The 21,479-nt window shown below is 50.9% G+C and overlaps 1 protein-coding gene across 2 annotated transcripts in view; it reads right to left on the bottom strand.

Moving 5' to 3' along the window:
- The window catches only part of CDK5RAP2 (CDK5 regulatory subunit associated protein 2), an 841,564-nt gene that overhangs the window by 26,914 nt on the left and 793,171 nt on the right, over window positions 1-21,479 (bottom strand). The gene's annotated exons all lie outside the window — the stretch shown is intronic.

The following is a 21,479-nucleotide window of genomic DNA, read 5'->3' as shown; positions in this document are numbered from 1 at the left end:
TAACCACGTTGGATAATGGCTACAACCCATTGGTCTGTTGTGATGGATTCATAGACTAGGTAAAAAAGACTGTAGTTCACCCCCGGACAGGTGTGGAGTGGCCAGGGAAAGGAATGGTTAGTCACTGCTTTGCAGTGGGTGTTGCTTCGCGTGGGGAGGCACCCCTGCGCCTTCCCTTGTTGGTTCCGCCTCTGAAGGAACCTCTAAAACATCCCTTACTGTAGGCAGACTGGCCTTGTTTTTGTTGGGAAGTGGAGGCGTCTGTGGTGGTGGATTTATATTCACCCTTTTAGTCTGTGAGATTAAAGGACCCCCCTAGGAGCTGACGTCTGTAATGCTCCCATGGCATTAGATGTGTCAGTGTCCTTTTTAGGTCTCGCTCTCGAGACCTATTGTCGCCCAGTTGCCTCTCAAGGGAGACAGAGCGGTGCACGAGCCTACCAGGGTCTGTGGACGCGCTTACGCAGGCCAGCCGAAGGCACGCAGACACACAGGCGCGCAGACACACACACGCAGACACACACACACACACACACACACTCACAGACACACACACGCACACACACACACACACACACACGTGCCAAGCCCCACTTACCGCATCAGCGGCCTCAGCCGCCACTCCTGACTTCTGCTGCCACCGGTCCTCTGGGCCATCCACTCCGTGGGCGCGGGCTTCTCGCAAAGATGGAAGTCCTGCCCCACGACAGCTGTGAGCGTGCACATCCTGAAACTGGAAGTTCGGGAGCGTGCACGCTCACGGCTTGTTCTAATTAATGGATCAGCGTAACGTGTATGGGTGGGTTTCAGCTTTTCCTTGATGTTGGATAGCACACTGGTTTATTTTTCTTTCATTTAATATTTGGTGCGGTTACCGTCTATTTATTTTAGATTGATTCATTGAGATGTTTGCCATAGCAACCCACCCTGCCCCCATTGGTACAAGTTTCGGTGCTGTGGCTAACCCTGTGATGGGATTGGCTTGACGGAAGACTGAGCAGCAGTGGAATTCACTGCACTGAAACCCAGCAGCGCCTGGGGAGTCGGCTGCTCTTTTTATAGGACGTGCTTCCTTGTATAAATTAAGAGCTCAGTGATATATGTACGAACTGAATATAAACGAGCTTTCAGTCCCTCCCACGACTAGTAGCATGTGTGAACTGCACTGTGTACGTGGAATCAAGCTTGAATGCAGAGCTCAGCTCCTAGTCTGCATTGCGACATCTACTCCCGCCTCACTCGAGGCGTTTGTTTCGTCTCAGTCATATTTGTAAGGGGAGATTGCTCAAACCCTGAGATGGTTTGGTTCTCATGCAGCAGTACTTATCTGGTGCAGCATGGTTTGTTACACACAGGGCGTTTGCAGCAGCTGGCGCCACTTTGTCCTCTTCGAGCTCGACGTTAAAGCTGCTTTGAATGCCCCTGCAAGCATGTAATGTATTCTGCCGCAGCACTACAATCTAAGCGACCCCGGCTTTTCTCCGTCTTTGAGTAGTTATACGCGGCTGCTAAGGAGTTGTAGACTGATCTGGCTGTATTTAAATAGGATAGTGGGGAGGACGACTGTAGACTGCACGTTTATATAGTGATATTTCGAGAGAGAGAGAGGACCGCTATGTAATGTTAACATGTCACTGTCATGGTGTTTATTTGCTCTTGAATTTTCTGATACCCTCTCACTACATATTCTTGTTAGCTTATACAAGCATTTCTGAGAGCTAATAGACTGTCAAACTCTACAGTGGGGGGTTATCTGAGCAGAGCTCATTCAACGTGCTTGTCATTTCGTGCAGCTCTACATTTGGGAGTAGGCCTCGGGGATCTGGAGTAAACGTTTGTGTTGGAAATATGACGCGTTGGGAGCAGCAGTGTCAAAATACTAAGCTTCCGCAAATGGTTGTCTTGGTAGTGAGCAAACAAAAATGTTGGTCTAGCACTCGCATCTAGCACTCGCATCTGACTGTGCCTCTTATAACTTTTATACATTGTGCGGTAGCAGCCCGTTATTTCGTGTTTTGCATGCAGATTTAAACAAATGGGATTGGTGACGCATTTACCCAAAAAACGTGCTTAATCAAAACGTGAAAAGAACTTTACCACGTTTAAGAGGTCAAGAAACAGAACATAACTTAATTGCTGTTGTAGTTCAGCTTCTGCTATAGGACAGATATAAAACATAAAACCACAACTAAATAGTTTATTGTTTACATTTTTCTTTTTATGTCACGAACTACGTTGTATCAGTTTTCAACTTTTTTGTTCATCAAGAGGGGCGAAGATTAGGTTGTGGTCATATTCTGCTTTCTTGCCTGGAATATATACGATTGGTTTGCATTTTAGGAAGGATCGCAGAGTTGGAAGGACGCTGGTTGATGGGCTCTACTATTTGTTTCAATTCCTTAATAAATCATCGTCAATTTATAGAACGATTTGCCTGAAGTATTGAGGGTACCTACTACAACGTCGGTGCCCATTTTTGTTTTTTTTTAGATATGTTTTTCTTTCAGTTGTGGCAAGCGAACCTATTGTAAATTTGTTTTTACATTGTAAATAGTTGGGGATTTAAACGCCAGCATGAGCCCACTTTACATGCCTTTTTAGGTCTCGACTGGCGTACACTGCGCAGCTCGAGAAATTTTGTTTTTCAGTTACTGGGGTTGAACCCGCCTCTCCCTTCCATTGGCTAGCTCCGTAAATGGAGGTTTGCCATTGGAAGAGAATAATGTCACTCATTCTTGGAGCAGATTTGTGGGCGTTTCTGTGTTTTTTTAAGCCCCGCCCCTTTGTTTCGTCATGAAGAGGTGGCCAATTGTGGGTGTTTCCCTTTTTTTTGTTCAGGATGTTTGCGGCCGCCATTTTTTCATGGAGCTAGGGCGGGCGGGTCGCGGAAGCGCTTTATTGTGCCTTTAGCGCTGGGAGAGCTTTATTTCTTCTCTAAAGCGCCTGTAAGCGCTGTACTTGTCTTCAGCGCCTTGGGAGCGCTTTCTGTTCGGAGCCGGTGCCCACCCGGCATTTTCCTCGCTAATTGCCAAGTTTGGAATCACTAGCGAATGCCCACCCCGCCAGGGTCCTTGCGGCGATTTCTTTTTTTATTGCCCGAGCGAGTGCACACCTCGCTTTATATTTAAATTAGAGAGGGTGCCTACCCCTCGTTTGCCCAAGATTGTCCCCGCCACCTGGCGCCCGAACCGGAAGTCAGGCAGGCCGAGGCCGGGAGCCCACCCCACCTCCTCTGGAAGCTGCCGTGTCTGGAGAGATACTGCCGCCGCAAACCCTCCCCCCCTCCCCCCCAGGGCTCCCAAGAGTGTGGGAGAGCCCCGGGGAGTGAGAGGAGAGATAGAAGTCCAGCCGTGAGAACCGCGAAGCTCCCAGAGTGAAGGGAGAGCCCCGCAGCCAGTGAAGGGAGCCGCCGCCTTGAGGAGCAGCACGGGAACGACGAGGAGCCCCCGCCAAAGCAGCCCGGTGAGTGTGGGCGTCTGGGGGGGCTCAGCAGTGGTTCTAGAGCGGCCCCGGAGGGCAGAGGGCCGCTCCATCGTTCCGCCACAGCATCCTGGGGAATTATTGTTTTAGAGCCCGTGAGAGGCTCTTGGGCAGTTTCTGATTCAGAGTCCCCCAAGCGGGACTCCAACGTTCCAGGCATTCCTTAAAGTTGCGAGCCGCGTTGCTCTCTGCCCTCGCAGGTGCCCTCAGCTCTGAATCCTCTGCCATCTGATCTCACCCCGGGCCCTCACTCACTTCTTACCCCTGTACTCTCAGCTCTTACTCCTCTGCCCTCAGCTCTTACCCCTCTGCCCTCAGCTCTTCCTAGGCCCTCACTTCTGGCACATGTGCCCTCTGACCTCAACCCAGGCATCCAGCCCTCACCACGCTGCCCTCTGCCCTTACCTGTGCCCTCACTAACTCCTGTGCCCTCAGCTCTTACCCCTGTGCCCTCAGCTCTTACCCTTGTGCCCGCAACTCTTACTCCTGTGCCCTCAGCTCTTACCTGTGCCCTCAGCTCTTACCTGTGCCTTCAGCACTTACGTGTGCCCTCAGCTCTTACCCGTGCCCTCAGCTCTTACCTGTGCCCTCAGCTCTTAACCGTGCCCTCAGCTCTTACCTGTGCCCTCAGCTCTTACCTGTGCCCTCAGCTCTTACCCCTGTGCCCTCAGCTCTTACCCCTGTGCCCTCAGCTCTTACCCCTGTGCCCTCAGCTCTTACCTGTGCCCTCAGCTCTTACCCCTCTGCCCTCAGCTCTTACCCCTCTGCCCTCAGCTCTTACCCTGCCCTGTGCCCTCAGCTCTTCCTAGGCCCTCGCTTCTGACTCCTGTGCCCTCAGCTCTTACCTGTGCCCTCCGGTGACCATGGCCAGCACGGCGGGGAAGATCGTGGCCTTCCTGCTGGCCCTGTCGGGCTGGGTGCTGGTCTGATCCACGCTGCCCACCGACTACTGGAAGGTGTCGAGCATCGACGGCACGGTCATCACCACGGCCACCTTCTGGTCCAAGACCTGCATCACCGACTCCACCGGCATCTCCAACTGCAAGGACTTCCCGTCCATGCTGGCCCTGGAGGGTGCGTCCCGACGGGGGGAGAGGGGGGGCTGTGTGTGTGTCTGTGTATGTGGCTCTGTGTATGTGTGGCTCTGTGTGTGTGGCTCTGCGTGTGGCTCTGTAGGTATGTATGTGTGTGGGACTCTGTGTGGGTCTGTGTGTTTGTGTATGGCATTTGCGAGAGATTAAGCTATTGGCATTGCAAATGACAGTGCCATTTATTTATCTGTTTTCAAAACCAACACATAAATAAAAATGTTGTCATTTACAATGCCAATAGCTCTAACTTTTTCGAAGGCGAGACCGTTGCATTGTAAATGCTTGTTTATGTTATCAAGGGTGGTGTCGACCTAGGAGCCAAAAAGGTGCTCCTTGTCATGAGGCCTATTTAGTACTGCCTGCTGGACCTCTGGTTTGAACCCAGAATACCTAAGCCATACGTGTCATCTGAGAAGCACACTGGTATGGATACTCCTAGAAGCTATATCCACCGCATCTAGTGCACATAGGATGGAGTAGTTGACAAATGCTCTGTGACAATTTGTTGTCCCCTTTTGCGGTGTTCCTCTGGGAGGTACTGTAAGAGTTCATCTATCTCATTCCAATGGGCTGTGTCATAGCGGGCCAGAAGGGCTTGGGAGTTGGCAATAGCCAATGATTAGCTGCTTGGGCTGTGACTTGTTTCCCAGCTGGGTCTAATCGCTACCTCACCTTTTCATGAGGTGAAATACCCTCAATATCCTGGCAGTAAGATCTCTTACGAGCAGTAGTGGCAACTATGAAGTCAAGTGTAGCTTGACCCCTGATAAAGAGTGGGTCCGAAGGTGCTGCCTTGTATTTTTTGTCCACCTGTTGGGTGACAACTCTGGCACGGACTGGCTCTTTAAAAATGTCCTCAGCATGCCTCATCATGCTGGAAGCATGGGTAAATACTGGGTGTCTCTATGTGTGAAAGAGAGGCTTTCAAACAGAAGGACAAGTTACTTACTTTTGGTAACGCCATATTTGATAGTGACATAATCTAGCTGCAGATGGCTTACCTTAGAATATCCCAGGCGTCAGACTGGATCCGGAAACTTTTGCTCGAGCAATACTCTTGCGCACAGTAGGTGGCGTTGGTCGGTTCTGCGTGATGTCGGCGGCATCCACTCTGGAAGTGACGTCCGCATCACCTATATAGGCGCAACCTCGGTGCGCGGACGTCTGTTACTTTTCACGACTTTCCACAACAGGAGCGCGGAGTCATGTGCACTATGGCCCTGAAAGAGATCTGCTCTGACCCTAAAAAACCTGTCCACAGTGTGAGGAGGATGGATGGTTCAGTAAGGAATCTGTGGCTAGATTATGTCTCTACCAGATAAGGCGTTACAGAAGGTAAGCAACTTCTCCATCTGATAGACATCTAGCCGCAGATTCCTTACCTTAGAATAGATACCCCAGCAATACCATTGCCGGAGGAAGGACTGTGTACAAGTTTAGACCAGGAAGTCCTGCAGGACAGAGCGGCCAAAAAGGCCATCCCTGTGGGCTCGACTTTCCAGGCAGCAGTGCTTAGTGAACGTGTGCATGATGCCCACATTGCTGCCTGACAAATGTCAAGGACTGGAACACCACGTTGCAACACTGTGGTCGCATCCAGAGATCTGATGGAATGAGCTCTTAAGTCTGCAAGAGGTTGTTTCTTGGCAAGAGTGTAGTACAATTTGATAAAGAGGATGATCCATCTCCAGATAGTCCTCTTCTGCACCAAACAACATTTCTTTCATCCAACGTATCCCATGGAGAGTCAGTCATCCAACCGGAACTCTTTAGTGGGGTCAAGGTAGACCAACAACACTCTTTTTCGGTCCAAACTGTGAAGTTACTCCTCTTCTTTAGAGGGATGCGGAAGAGCGTAAAAAGTGGGCAGGGTGACAAATTGCCCAATGTGAAATGGTGTAACCACTTTCAGTAAGAAAGAGACCCCAGTGCGAAGCACCATTTTGTCAGGAAAGATGGTAAGGTAAGAAGGCTTGGATGACAGATCCTGCAATTCACTTACCCTCCTGGCAGATGTGATTGTCACTAAAAAGGCAATTTTTATGGTAAGCAGCCAGAGGGGGAAGTTGTGCAAGGGTTCGAATGGATAACACATAAGGTCCCATTGAGGCATGATGAAAGGGGCAGGTGGAAACATATGTACAAACCCCTTGAGAAACCTATTTACAATAGGTGATTTAAATAAAGAGGGTTGGTCTGGCAATCTCAAAAAGGCAGACAGGGACGAAAGGAACCCTTTGAGAGTGTCCAGAGCAGAACCCTGCTGGGCAAGGGTTAGAATAAAGAGTAAGACCTGAGAGAGGGAAACAGAAAGAGGAGCAATAGAACTTTCTAAACAATATTTTACAAATTTGTTCCACCGGAAGGCATGGTGGAGAGCCGCCTAGCCACCAAAATAACAATGCAAACTTTGGGAGAAAGGCCAAATGCTATTAACTGCTGCCGCTCAAACTCCATGCAAGAAGGCATAGAGTTGACAGGTTTGGGTGGAGGACCCTCCCCTGTTGCTGCAACAGAAGATCCTCCTGAAAGGGGCAGCCTGATCACAGAATCAATGTTCAACTGGAGTTACTCACTGTGCCCAGTCTGGAGCCACAAGAATGACTTGGGCCTGGTCACTTCTGATCTTGTTGAGCACTCTAGACAGTACTGGTATTGGCAGAAAGGTGTACAGGAGGCCTGAGCTCCACTCGAGACGAACAGTGTAGCCGAGCAAGTGCCACCTTGGAAATTCCGGTATGCCAAACTGTTGAGATTGCGCATTCTCGGCGTAGGCTAACAGATCTAATCAAGGTTGTCCCCACTTCTGAAAAAGACTTTTCACCATCTCCGGATGGAGACGCCATTCGTGATCTGCTAGTCATTGACGGCTATGTTTGTCTGCCCTGGCATTCAGGGAACCTGCCAGGTGTTGAACCACCAGGGATATGCCCTACAGTTTCAGCTATGTCCAGAGATGCAGGGCCTCCTGACAAAGGATCCACAACCCCATCCGGCCTGTTTACTGCAGTACCACATAGCGGTGGTGTTGTCTGTGAACACCTGAACCAGTTTTCCCTTGATGGACAGAAGAAATGCATTCAAGGCCAAGCGAAATGCTCGGAGCTCTAGCAAGTTGAAGTGGAGTCCGGATTTCGCCGGAGACCAGAGCCCTCCGATCTCCACCTCCCCCAGATAGCCTCCCCATCTGTCACTACTGTGTGATCTGGGTGGGGAAGGGAGGGGTCTGCCTCAGACCCAGTCGTGGTTGGTCAGCCACCACTGCAGGTCCTGTGCAGTTCTCTCTGAGTTCTGGACCATGTCGGAGGGATTCCCCTGATGCTCCACCAACTGGAACTTGAGATCCCACTGCACAGCCCATATATGCCATCTGGCATGTGTCACTAGCAGGATGCAAGAGATCATGAGGCCAAGCAGCCTCAGAGTCAGTTGCACCAAAATCCAGGATAGATACTGAAACATCAGTTTCATAGTCTGAATATCGTGGACTCGCCGCTCGGGAGAATAGGCCCTAAATTGCACTGTGTCCAGAACAGCTCCGACAAAAGGGAAAGGTTGAGTGGGAGCCAGGTGTGACTATGGCACGTTGATAGTGAAGCGCAGGGAAAGCAGGATGCTCGCTTTAGTCTGGAGGGGAGAAACAGCCTGGGGTGAGTTCACCTTCAATAGCCAGTCGTCAAGATGGGGGAAGACTGGCACTCCATATCTGAGCAGATGAGCAGAAACCACCACCATTACACCTTGGTGAACACCCCAAAGGTGCTGGTAAGTGTTCATGGCCTACCATGAACTACAGGTAACACCGATGAACTGGCAGGGTGGGAATGTGAAAATAGGTGTCCCGCAAGTTCAATGCTACCATCCAGTGTCTAGGGCAGACAAGACCTGAGCCAGAGAGAGCATCTTGAACTTTTCCTTTTAGAGGAAGCATTTGAGGGCTCGTAGATCTAGGATAGGATGAAGTCCCTTGTCCTTTTTTAGGACCAGGAAGTAGGGGGAATAGTAACTTTTGGCCCGGAACCCTCTCTATGGCTTCCTTGGGCATGACAACCCTGACTTCCTCCTGAAGAAAAGTCAGGTGGTCCTCTGTCAGCCGGTCGTACATTGGAGGCATGGAGGGGGGGGCAATCTCAAAAGGTAGGGAGGAGTCCTTCCGGACTATCTGAAGAACCCACTTGTCCGATGTGATGGTTTGCCAGTTGTGGGGATGATTGCTGATCTTGCCACCAACTGGCCGCCCATGATCCTGAAGGGCCAGACTAGGAGGGTTGGGAAGCAGCGGGGGGTGGACTGATTGGACCTCTGGCTGCCTTATCCACAGGGACGAAAGGAGCCACACATAGGTTGCTGAACTTGCGCGGTTTTGTGACTGGCATGGCAGAAATCACCTTCCTTAGCCATGAAAGGGACGAAAAGCACGGTCACCGAGAGGTCGAAGGACTTGGCCAAGCCTGAGAGTAATTAAAGCATTCCAGGGCCATGTCTGCCTGGTCTCTGAAGAGATAGGAGCCATCAAAGGACATGTCCAAAAGGGAAGCCTTAACAGCCACAGAAAAGCCAGAAGTCCGCAGCCAGGGGTGGCGTCTAATAGCCACAGTTGACAAAATTGCTCTGCTCAGCGAGTCAATGGTGAACTTGGCCACATTTGACCCTTCTGATACCGCATGGAACAGAAAGGCCCGGGTCTCCTCCGGAACCTGTGACAGCACCTGTGTAACCTTTTCCCACAAAGAGTGGGCGTAAGAGGGCCAAGAGGCATGCAGTGCCCACTGATAACAATGCAAGGCTGGCCGAAGAAAAAATCTTCTTGCCTCAACTATCCAGCCTCTTAAATTCCGTGTCCGGGGTGTGAAGGGAATGTGCCTCGTGAGGTAGAGGCTTGTACCAGGTGCCAAGAAGGACATCAGTTAAGGACTCGTTGAAAGGCAGGAGGGGTTCGGATGAGGAGACACCCATCTGCAGACCCTTCGTCACAATGTTAGTCTTGATGTCCACCAAAGGGAGCTAAAAGTCCAGGATCACTGCTGTCTTTTTCACCACTATGGCATATAAATCTCCCTCGTCTGTAGCCATGTGGGGAGAGAGAGCAGGCCAGAATCTGGGGAAGTATCCAGGCCTTTGGCCTCGCCCAGTTCCCGATACCAATATATGTCGTGCTCAGGCTGGTCTTGTAAAGAGTCCAGCGACCCTTTGCAATCTTCCTCCATTCCTAGCCGCTAAAAATAAGGATGAAAAACTAACCATGGACCCGAGGGTGCAGTCGGTGTTGGTGTCATCGGAGATAAGGATAGGACTGGCACCGCTGGGAATTTCAATGCAGGGGCTGGCGCAGGTAAGATTGCAGGGGTACAACTGGCACCGGTCTGGATCCACGATCGGATCCATTGGGGGCCATGGGTGCCGGAGCCACAGGCACTGAACGTGGTAGAGCCCCTCCTGAGCCTCCATGGCCCTAAGGCACACCGGGAGGGTCAGGTCGCCCAAATATGGGGCACATGGCGTCAAAGAATTCCTTAAGTTGGGCGGTGGTCGCTTTGGCTCCTGGAAATGCAGGGAGGAGTGGAACCGACCCAGGCGCAGGTTTTTCAGAAAGAGGCCTAGAGCGTCGCATTGGCCAACGGAGGGGGAGAAAATGAAGCACGCTTCAACTTCTTGTGTTTCTTATGCCTTTTACCTGACTGACTCGACGACTTTGAGCGGCGGGCCGAGGTCTGATGACTCCTTCGGCCCGATTGGATGGAGACCTCGGGGGCAAGCGGTGTGGAGAAAAACATGCGGCCACAAGCAGCTTTAGGGACCGCTCCCTCAAAGCCTTCGGAGCCATGGCCCAGATGTCGCAGCGTGACATCAAGTTGTGGTCATGCTGCAGGCACCAGAGACAAATCAAGTGTTGATCAGACAATGTGCAGTGGCAGGTGCTGCACGGTTTGAATCCAGAAGTCTTCTACGACATCAAGGGAAAACCTACACACCAAAATCTGAAAAAAGCCAGCCACAAAATTGAGAGAGGGTAGCTCTCTTCACAGATCTGCGCTAGCTGGAGCGGAAAGAAAAGAACTGACATCAGTGAGCCAAGGTGAGGCCTATACAGGTAACGCGGACGTCACTTCCGGAGCGGACAACACCGACAACGTCATGCGGAGCCGACCAACGCCACCTACCGGCACACAAGTGTATTGCTCGAGTAAAAGTTTCCAGATACAGCCTGACACTTGGGATATTCTAAAGTAAAGAATCTAAGGCAAGATGTCGCTATTAGATAATCCAGTTCTAGGGACTCTTTACACAGCTCAACATTGTGTACAGCAGCTGCCCTAGCAATAACTTTTTGAAAAGAAGTGGCATCTACTTCACGACGGTCCAGTGAAAGACAGAAGTTGCGCACAAGGTGTTGATTGGTATGAGGATATTTCATATGGCAATGCGGGCAAAATCTGAAGGGTGTGCATTCCATCAGAAGGGCATCTTCAATGGAAATTAGTGCACACGGGCGGCGCTCGGAAGGGTAGTTGGCTGAAGAGTGAACCGACGAAATTTGAGAGCAGCGCAGAAATGAAAAGCGCGAACTAAACAATACCGTTGAAGACAGTAAAAGAACAGAATAATCGTACCACACAAAATCGAAACAAGAGGCAGAGGCCCACATGTCTGAACCCGACAGCGGAGAGAAAACAATCTTACAAAGGAGTTGATGCCTATATGCATATCACCGAGTGGAGGAGTCACTCGGTCTTGTGACTCAAAGTAGGCGTTACTTACCTTCGGTAACGATGTATCTGGCAGAAACTATTCTAGCCGCAGATTCCTTAACGTAGAATTATCCCCAGGCGTGAGACTGGATCTGGAAATCTTTTCTGCCACAGCATCTCTGCGCTCCGGGGGGACGGCACCACGTAACTCCGCCCTGACGTCGTCCACGCTGGTGACGTCAGCGAGGATACATAAGTCCCACACCGGCGTGCCTATGTCCATTTTCTTCGGAGAACTTTCCGAGCCACAACGCTGAGCCATCACAACCAAAACTGTAAGAATACTGGAACAGTGTGTGAAAACCCAGCTATACAGAAGGGAAAGGGAAAGGAATAAAAGGTGAGGAACAGCATGTCCAGAAAAGTGCCAGGCACCAAGTCATGGAATAAAAGAATAGAGCGCAGCTACTGTAAGCAAGCCTGCAAACCAACAGAACAGCCTCCCAGGAAACAGAAAGTATGCGAAAAAGGGCACAGCAGATGAAGAAGTCTGCAACCACCGCCTGGAGCCAAGAAGGGGTCCAAGGCCAGAATGGAAGCACAATGACAATTCATCCCCAACAACACCAGCAGGGGGGAGCTCCTAAAAATAACTGAGGTCGAGACACAGCAGGGGACCTCAACCCCAAGGACTGCAAGAGTCAGAAGTGCAAGCAACACAAGGAAGCAGGGCACAACCAAACCTATATTGGAGACCAAATGCATGGGAGTATTAGTAACCCGGCATTCGCCCACCAATCACCAGAAGGGAAGGATTGGAGCAACGACAACAAAAAGGCGAGTATCCCCCAGGGAGGGAGTAAGAAAAAGGCACTCAGAGAGGACCGCCGCCCTGAAGCAGGCCAGTGTAGAAGACCGAGAAGGGTCCTCGCAGAAACGGAGAGGAAGGGCGGGTCGTGAAGGAATCTGCAGCTAGAATCGTCTCTACCAGATACATTTTTACCGAAGGTAAGTAACTCTTACATCTGTTAGAAATCACTAGCCGCAGATTCCTTAACGTAGAATAGATACCCTAGCCAGACCCCAAAGGGGAGGAGGGTTCTGCGAGAAGACCTCTCCAGATCAGACAAGCCCAAAACCCCCCAACAGGGGACCCGCTACGGGGACAGGGAAAACAGCCTCGTCCACAGCAGCAGGGATTAGTCAAAGGCCCTAAGCTGAAGAGAACTTCAACCTCGTGGAGGAACACCTGCCCCACAGGGGATGTGTTAAAACGACAAAAGAGGCAACCCAGCCTTCACCAACAGGAGAAAGCAAGACATAGGGGGGGAGCAGAACACCCCAAGCCCAGTCAAAGTACCAGGGACCTCCACCGGAAGCCCCAAGGTACAGGTAGCACAGAGGAAGAAGAGCCACCTACAGACTTCAAGGAGAAGAGGCCGAAATACAACAAGCCCTCTACCGGAAAACATATCCAGTGAAGAGGGCCCGAGCCAATCACATCTTGAAGACAAAAGACAAGACTGAACAACGCCTCAGCAAGAATGCAGGCAGAAGAATAAGAACGGAAGCTCACAATGGCCCCGCAGGACAAAAAGCAGGAGCTCCAGGGCCCACGGCAAGGTCGCCGGCCACAGAACAGAAGAGCAGGCGGGGGCAGCCAACCGCTGACAACGTCACAAAACTAAACGCCCGGACCACGTGGGGCACAGAACGAGAGCGAGGCTAGTAAACCGTCCCGGACGACCCCTAAAGGGGGCCACCCCAGACAGAACCGATCCACAAAACAGTGCGATCAGCTAGAAGATAAGAGGAGAAACAAGAATGGACCAGGCCGTCAACACAGTTAACTATGCCCTCAGAATTACCATACAGAGGGCAAGGCCAAACGGCAGGCAAGGGCAAAACCCTGCAGCACAACGCCGCAGATCGTCAAGCCAAGTCCCAGTACGGACCAAAGACCACTCCAACGCAGAACAGCGATACCAGGGGGGCGATGAACCTGCAAGGGGAGTCCACACCCCCCTGGTAAGACAGGGCTATATAATAGCTACATGTACTTCACATAGGGTAGGACACGTCCCACGAAAGCATGGGAACTACTCTTAGGGAAAAAACAATCCCGCATCAGAGGACAAAACTATAGACCTGCGGCAAAAACCACAGAAGGCTTAGTAATCAGTTAAAAAAAAAACACATTCTTACCAAAAGGAGGGGGGGATGGACCAGCAGCCATCTGAAAAGAAGGGCCTACCAAGGACCCCGTGGGCACAGTATCCCTCACAGAAAGTGTAACAGCTGCTACAAAAACCAAAACCAGGAGCAAAGTGGGATAACTCCTCCCATGAAGCCCCGAGGATCAACAAACCAACCTACTGAGGAGGACGAAGCCCAGCAAGAAGACGCTGAATGGCGGACTCTGTATGAGTATTAAACAGCAAGACCCCGTCAAAAGGGAGGTCGACTAGATGCTCTAATATTTTCAGGAAAAACAGCATCGCGTGGCCAAGCATGGCGACGGAGAGCCACAGAAGTGGCCATAGCACTGCCAATAGCATCGGCAACATCCAAAGCCGTACGAAGAATAAATGCGGCCAACTCTCTACCATCCAACACATGGCCCGCAGATCAGCACGGGCCTCCTCATGAGAGAGATGAAAAAGAAAGGACTCCACACAATCCCACAGGCTAGAAGTAGCCCTGGTCAGCACACACAAAGTGTTAAGCGCCCTCAAGGCAGCACTGGAAGAAGCGAAGACACTACGTCCCCATGAATCTCACCACCGGGCCTCCCGAGACGGAGAGAACAACACCACAGGCAAACACGGAAAGGCATTGCGCAGTAGAGCGCCTTAGGTAGAAGGGTAGAAAGAAAGACAGACCGGGTCGTGTGGAGCAAGACAATGGCGGTGCAGTAGTGCCTGAGGCACCGGGTCGCCCGTGGCAGTGCGCCCCCAAGCTCCCATAAGAGAATTATGGAGTGACGCTTCAAAGGGAAGGAACAACTCCCGTCCACCAGAGCCCTGTTGGAGAACCTCCAAGAGGTTGTCTGTAGGAAATGGAGTGACAGGTTTACCCATCCTCAGATTACCAGCAGCCGTGGAAATAGCCCGAACAAAGGCAACACTGGCCGCAGCGTACGGCGTCGCAGAGGTGAAAGTAATTCCTCCGTGGGTGACGGTTGCAGACTGAGCCACCCATCCCCAAGTCCAGGGGGAAGCGGCCAGCCCCGGCATTTAGGAGGATCTACAGAGGAATGGGGAACCTGAGGGGCCCCAGGGAAGGGCGGAGATGCCAGCCGCGAGCCATGGAAGTAAGGGTTCGAAGATTTAGGCTGTGGGGACGGCGAAGAGCCTTCCCTGGAAGATGGCGGTAAAAAGGCAACTACACAGCGCCCTGTTTCCGGGGAGGAACACACCAGCAGGTGACGGACTTCAGGAGAAGAAGGAACCTCAGGAGGTGAATCCAAAACCCGGCGCGGTTCCGTGGAGTCTACCATCGGCACCTGATCAGCACCGACCTACGCCGGAGTGGGCCCATGTGGCGCCAGGCCGACTCCTGCCACCACGTGCTCTCTAGGAGAATGGGGCGAGGCCAACGCCGAACCGGAGAAGGTGTCTCACCGAAACGGCACCGGCTCAACCTCTGACAGGGCAGCCGCCAACGCCGAGGACTGAGAGGGACCCAGGAAGGTGCCCCAGGCCCCGGCCTCCACCCGCAACTCCACCGGAGCCGGGGAGGAAGGCTCCCGGCGCCGAAACGGCACCTTCTCGACCTCTGGTGAGGCAGCCGCCTGCTCAGAGAATCGAGTGGGACTCGGGGACAAGCCCGGAGTCCTGGCGATCACGTGCGACACCACAGGGAGCCCTGTAGGGATTTGCGGTGAGGCACAGACGCTAGGCGCCGACGAGGGAAGCCCCAAAGGACTACACTTCGACGACGCCACCCTCCTACGACCTGAAGCCGAAACCTTCTGCGCCGGGGCCAGAGCCGCCGGCGATGTCGCTCAAGTCCCCGCGCTAGGCAAGGGATCCGCAGATGTAACAGGAGGTGGAGGAAGGGCCAAAGAAACCTGCAGGGCAGGCTGTCATTTGGGCCCTAGTCGCCTCCGCGCCGGGAAACTGCGGGTAGGGAGACGCAAGGCGGGGGCACCTGTCCCGGGGGGAGCCGTCACCAACAGCAGAAGGAGGACAAGGCCTTGGAGACATACTGAAAGACCTACCAGCCGGTGAGCCATGCACATAGGGCCACGGCAAAAGGCGATTCCGCAGACTAAACCGGTGGTTCCTTGCCTCCGAGGTAGGGGACGGAAGTTGGAATGACACCGACCTGGACATGCGCGCCGACAGCAACTTCATCCAGCGCTCCCGCAGTGATTTAGGCTTAAGGTGCTGGCAGGCGTCTCAGCTCTCCGAGTCGTGGTGCTCACCCAGGCACCACATGCAAATCAGGCGAGGGTCCGTCGCCGACATGGTACGTGCACAGGAGGGTATACAACCTTTAAAACGCAACTTTTACAACGCACTACCATTACAACGAAATTTTTACAACGCAAAAACCATTACAACGCATGTATTTACAACGCATTTTTTTACAACGCAGGTACCTTTACAACGCATACCATTACAACGTAAGTATTGGTAAGTATATAATTATATTTTACATTTATATGTTTGGTTTTTTTTAAGGGGTATTTTTAGGGTTCAGGGTCAGTTTTCAGTTTTTGGGTAAAGGGGTATTTTTAGGGTTCAGGGTCAGTTTTCAGTTTTTGGGTAAAGGGGTATTTTTAGGGTTCAGGGTCAGTTTTCAGTTTTTGGGTAAAAGGGTATTTTTAGGGTTCAGGGTATTTTTAGGGTTCAGGGTCAGTTTTCAGTTTTTGGGTAAAGAGGTATTTTTAGGGTTCAGGGTCAGTTTTCAGTTTTTGGGAAAAGGGGTATTTTTAGGGTTCAGGGTCAGTTTTCGGGTAAAGAGGTATTTTTAGGGTTCAGGGTCAGTTTTGGGTTTTTGGTATTTTTAGGGTTCAGGGTCAGTTTTTGGGAAAAGGGGTATTTTTAGGGTTCAGGGTCAGTTTTGGGTTTTTGGGTAAATGGGTATTTTTAGGGTTCAGGGTCAGTTTTGGGTTTTTTGGGTAAAAGGATATTTTTAGGGTTCAAAGTAAGTTTTGGGTTTATGGGTTAAGGGGTATTTTTAGGGTTCAGGGTCAGTTTTGGGTTTTTGGGTAAAAGGGTATTTTTAGGGTTCAGGGTCAGTTTTGGGTTTTTGGGTAAAGGGGTATTTTTAGGGTTCAGGGTCAGTTTTGGGTTTTTGGTATTTTTAGGGTTCAGGGTCAGTTTTTGGGAAAAGGGGTATTTTTAGGGTTCAGGGTCAGTTTTGGGTTTTTGGGTAAATGGGTATTTTTAGGGTTCAGGGTCAGTTTTGGGTTTTTTAGGTAAAAGGATATTTTTAGGGTTCAAAGTAAGTTTTGGGTTTATGGGTTATGGGGTATTTTTAGGGTTCAGGGTCAGTTTTGGGTTTTTGGGTAAAAGGGTATTTTTAGGGTTCAGGGTCAGTTTTGGGTTTTTGGGTAAAGGGGTATTTTTAGGGTTCGTGGTCAGTTTGGGGTTTTGGGGTACAGGGGTATTTTTAGGGTTCAGGGTCAGTTTTGGGTTTTTGGGGTACAGGGTAAAAATAAAATAAAATTTAAATTAAATCAATTAAATGAAATTAAATTTAATAACATTACATTAAATTAAATTAAATTAGATTATTTTTAATTATTTTAAATTAAAAAAATTAATATATACTTACCAATACTTACGTTGTAATGGTATGCGTTGTAAAGGTACCTGCGTTGTAAAAACATGCGTTGTAATAGTTTTTGCGTTGTAAAAATTTCGTTGTAATGGTATGCGTTGTAAAAGTATGAGTTGTAACGTCATACATCCGCACAGGAGGTACACATCTCGTAGCCCAAAGGCATTCGCACACTGTTCCACTAAACGCCAAACCGTAAAAAGAGAATGGAAGGCCTGAAAACAGGCCAGGACAGTAATCCGGATCCGCGTTGCACGTGGAAAGAACTGACATAGGCGTGCCGGGGTGGGACTTAAGTATCCTCGCTGATGTCACCAGCGCGAACAACGGCGGAGCAGAGTCATGTGGTGCCGCCCGCCCGGCGCGCAGTGATGCTGCGGCAGAAAAGTTTTCCTGATCCAGTCTTACGCCTGGGGATAATTCTACATTAAGGAATCTGCACTAGTAGTCTGTATCAGATAAACTTCTTTGAAGAAAAACACCTTGCACAACTCGACTCAACACTAGATGGCAGGAATATGCAGAGCCAGAGCATGTGTATCTACAGCCACACATGCCATCGAACTTCACTTTTAAGGGGAAGGAGAGTTCATATGAAGTGTAAAGGATCTAGGATTATCCTCCTAAACATATAATTGCACATATTAATCCTTTATTCCTCAATTAATATGATAGAGTGAATATTAATCCAACATTACCTTGCGTCCATGATGAGGAGCGACCATATGAGGAAGCATGTCACCATAAGTCAATAAAGATTTGCATCCGTTAAATTAAGGTGACTTAGACTAACATTGCTGACCGGCAATGGTGCATTATTTTGAACCTAACCCATACCAGTCAAGTTATATAAGGTTTATAAGTGAATACTTTTAGGTCTCAAAGCTCCTTGGAAAATTATGTAATTGCTTTGTGGCAAACACAAGAAATATCGAAGGACATTTTGAATTCAGTATGGAGATAAAGGTCTGGTTCGCTTTGTGGCAAACACAAGAAATATCCAAGGACATTTTAAATTCAGTAAGGAGATAAAGGTATGGTTCTTTCCTAACAGAAGGTTCTGTATCACACTAAGCAATAAACATAACAATCTTCCTCACAAGGAGAGTATGATGTAACACTTATACAAAGTGCTATATAAATTAAACTACAGTACAATAGAAAACAATACAGTTATTTATCTGCTAGAAGCACAAGTTACTTACCTTCGGTAACAATATATCTGTAAGAAACAGTAGTTAGTGTTAGATTCCTTACCTTAGAATATCCCCAGGCGTCAGAATGGATCCGGAAAGTTTTGCATAGCAGTACCCCTGCGCATCTGTCGTCGGCGCCGTGGTCGCCGGGGTGACGTCGTCGGAGTACTTAGATGCCGCCCTCGCGCGCTGACGTCAGTTCTTGTACATAGCTTTCCGTGCCAGGAACGCAGAGCCATATCAGAGACCGACACTGGTGCCATAAAACTAGGGCCCTTAAAGGGAAATACCTTAACCCTAGATATCGGTCCGCAGAAAGGGGAGGATGGGTGAGGCCTTCAGGAATCTAACACTAACTACTGTTTCTTACAGATATATCATTACCAAAGGTAAGTAACTTGTGCATCTGAAAGAAACAGGTTAGTGTTAGATTCTTTACCTTAGAATAGATACCCCAGCAATACCAACGCCAGTGGTGGGTTTGCGGACCAAGATCACACCAGAAAGTCCTGGAGAACGGAACGCTGAAAAAGCCATCACTTTGGACTTGGCTGTCCAGGCAGTAGTGTCTAGCAAACGTGTGCAGCGAGGCCCACGTAGCTGCCCAACAGATGTCCTGCAAGGGAACTCCCCGACCCAGGGCAGTAGTAGCCGCCGTGGCCCGAGTGGAATGGGCCCTCAACCCAACAGGAGGCTCCTTTCTAGCCAAGGAGTAACAGACCTTGATGCACAACACGACCCACCGAGAGATGGTTTGTTTGTGCACCGCCCGTCTCTTCTTCGCGCCCACGTAACCAACAAAGAGCTGGTCGTCCACCCGGAACTGGCGTGTGCGATCTAGGTAGAAGGAGAGCGCACGTTTTGGGTCCAGACGGTGGGGCCTCTCTTCCTCCTTCGAAGGATGCGGAGGCGGATAGAAGGTGGGCAAGGTGATGGACTGCCCGATGTGAAAGGCCGTAACCACCTTAGGCAGGAAAGAAGGACGAGTTTTTAAAACAACTTTGTCCAGATGGACAGAAAGGAAAGGAGGCATAGAAGAAAGAGCCTGTAGGTCACTCACACTCCTGGCAGAGGTGATGGCAACCAGGAATGCAGTCTTAAGAGTCAGAAGACGAAGAGGACAATTGTGAAGTGGCTCGAAAAGAGCGCACATCAGATAAGTTAGAACAACGTTCAAGTCCCACTGAGGCATCACGAAAGGAACAGGAGGAAACATGCGCTTGATGCCTTTCAATAATCTATTTACAACAGGGGACTTGAAAAGAGAAGGCTGATAAGGAAGCCTCAAGAAGGCAGAAATGGCAGAGAGGTAGCCCTTAAGAGTGCCCAGAGCAGAGCCCTGCTGGGCAAGAGAAAGAAGGAAGAGGAGAACCTCTGAAAGGGGGACAGAGAGAGGATCCACAGCCTTTGCTGTGCACCATGCCACAAATTTGTTCTACCTGCTGGCGTATACGGTGTTTGTGGAGGGACACCTGGCTGCTAGAATCACACCACAGACTTCAGGAGGCAGGTCTAATGGCCTCAACTGTTGCCACTCAATCTCCACGCATGTAGGTGGAGGTTCGGGTGGAGGAAGGTCCCCTGCTGCTGCGACAGAAGGTCCTCCTGAAGAGGCAGACAAATTGGGGGATCGACTGACATACTGAGTAGCTCGGGATACCAGTATCTTCGTGCCCAGTCCGGAGCCACAAGGATTACTTGGGCCCGGTCTCGCCTGATCTTCTTCAGCACACTGGGCAGAAGTGGTATAGGCGGAAAGGCGTACAATAGACCGCAGCTCCACTCGCAACGAAAAGCGTCTCCGAGAGAGTGCCGCCTTGGAAATTCCAACGCGCAGAACTGATGACATTGCGCGTTCTCTTCGGTGGCGAATAGATCTAACCAAGGCTCTCCCCACTGTCGAAAGAGGCCTTGCGCCACGTCAGAGTTCAGACGCCATTCGTGATCCATCATGCACCGGCGGCTGAGTTTGTCCGCCCTGGCGTTCAGGGAACCGGCCAGGTGTTGAATCACCAGGGTGACACCCTGGTGTTCAAGCCATGTCCAGAGACGCAGAGCCTCCTGACAAAGGCTCCAAGACCCCAACCCGCCCTATTTGTTGCAGCACCACATGGCGGTCGTGTTGTCCATGAACACCTGCACTACACTTCCCCGGACAGAGGGTAGGAATGCTTTCAGTGCAAGCCGGATCGCCTGCAGCTCCAGAAGTTTGATGTGGAGCCGGGACTCCGCCTGAGACCAGAGGCCTCTGATCTCCCTCTCTCCCTTATGGCCTCCCCCTCCCAGGAGGGACGCATCCGTCACTACTACATGCTCTCTCTTGGTTGGGGAAGCAAGAGAGATCTGCCACTGCCCCAATCGCGGTTCGTGAGCCACCACTGCAACTGTTTCGCAGTGCCCTCCGAGATCTGGACGTAGTCGGACAGGTTGCCCTGATGCTGTGCCCACTGAAACTTCAGGTCCCACTGCAGAGCCCGCATCCGCCACCGAGCGTGATGCACCAGAAGGATGCAGGAGGCCATCAGCCACAGGAGCCGCAGCGTCAACCTGAACCAGACTCAGGATAAAGGATGAAACACCGGAATCAGAGCCTGAATATCCCGAACCCGCTGTTCAGGGGATAAACCCTGCACTGAGTTCAGAAGATGAAGAGGAGCTGCTGGGTGGGGCACAGGTGTGACTTCGGCACGTTGATGAAGAACCCCAGCGAGTGCAGGAGGCCGGCCGTAGTCCGGAGGTGGGAGACGACTGTTTGGGGCGAGCCCGCCTTCAACAACCAATCGTCGAGATAGGGGAAGACTGAAACCCCCAATCTGCGCAGATGAGCTGCGACCACCGCCATCACTTTCGTGATCACCCGTGGGACGCTGGTAAGGCATTAGGGTAACTGAAAGTGCTCGTGGCCTACCGCGAACCACAGGTAATGCCGATGGGCCGGCAGGACGGGCATCCTGCAAGTCCAATGCTACCATCCAGTCTTCTGGGTCCAGGGCAGCTAGGACCTGAGCCAAAGTCAGCATACTTCACTGTGCATGGTCCACCAGCAGGTTGCAAGAGGCCTTGAGGCCCAACAGCCTCAGAGTCATTCTCACTGAAATCCAGGATAGAGGCTGAAACATCAGTCTCATTGCCTGAATATTCTGGACTCGCCATTCGGGAGGATCGGACCAAAACTGCACTGTGTCCAGAACTACCCAAATGAAAGGGAGTGTCTGAGAGGGAGTCAGGTG

This window comes from Lissotriton helveticus, chromosome 5_1 (assembly GCF_964261635.1).
Source record: "Lissotriton helveticus chromosome 5_1, aLisHel1.1, whole genome shotgun sequence".
In the NCBI taxonomy this organism is placed as follows: Eukaryota; Metazoa; Chordata; class Amphibia; order Caudata; family Salamandridae; genus Lissotriton; species Lissotriton helveticus.
The sequence above is the reverse complement of the archived record's forward strand: the minus strand, read 5'-3'. Positions and strand labels throughout refer to the sequence as shown.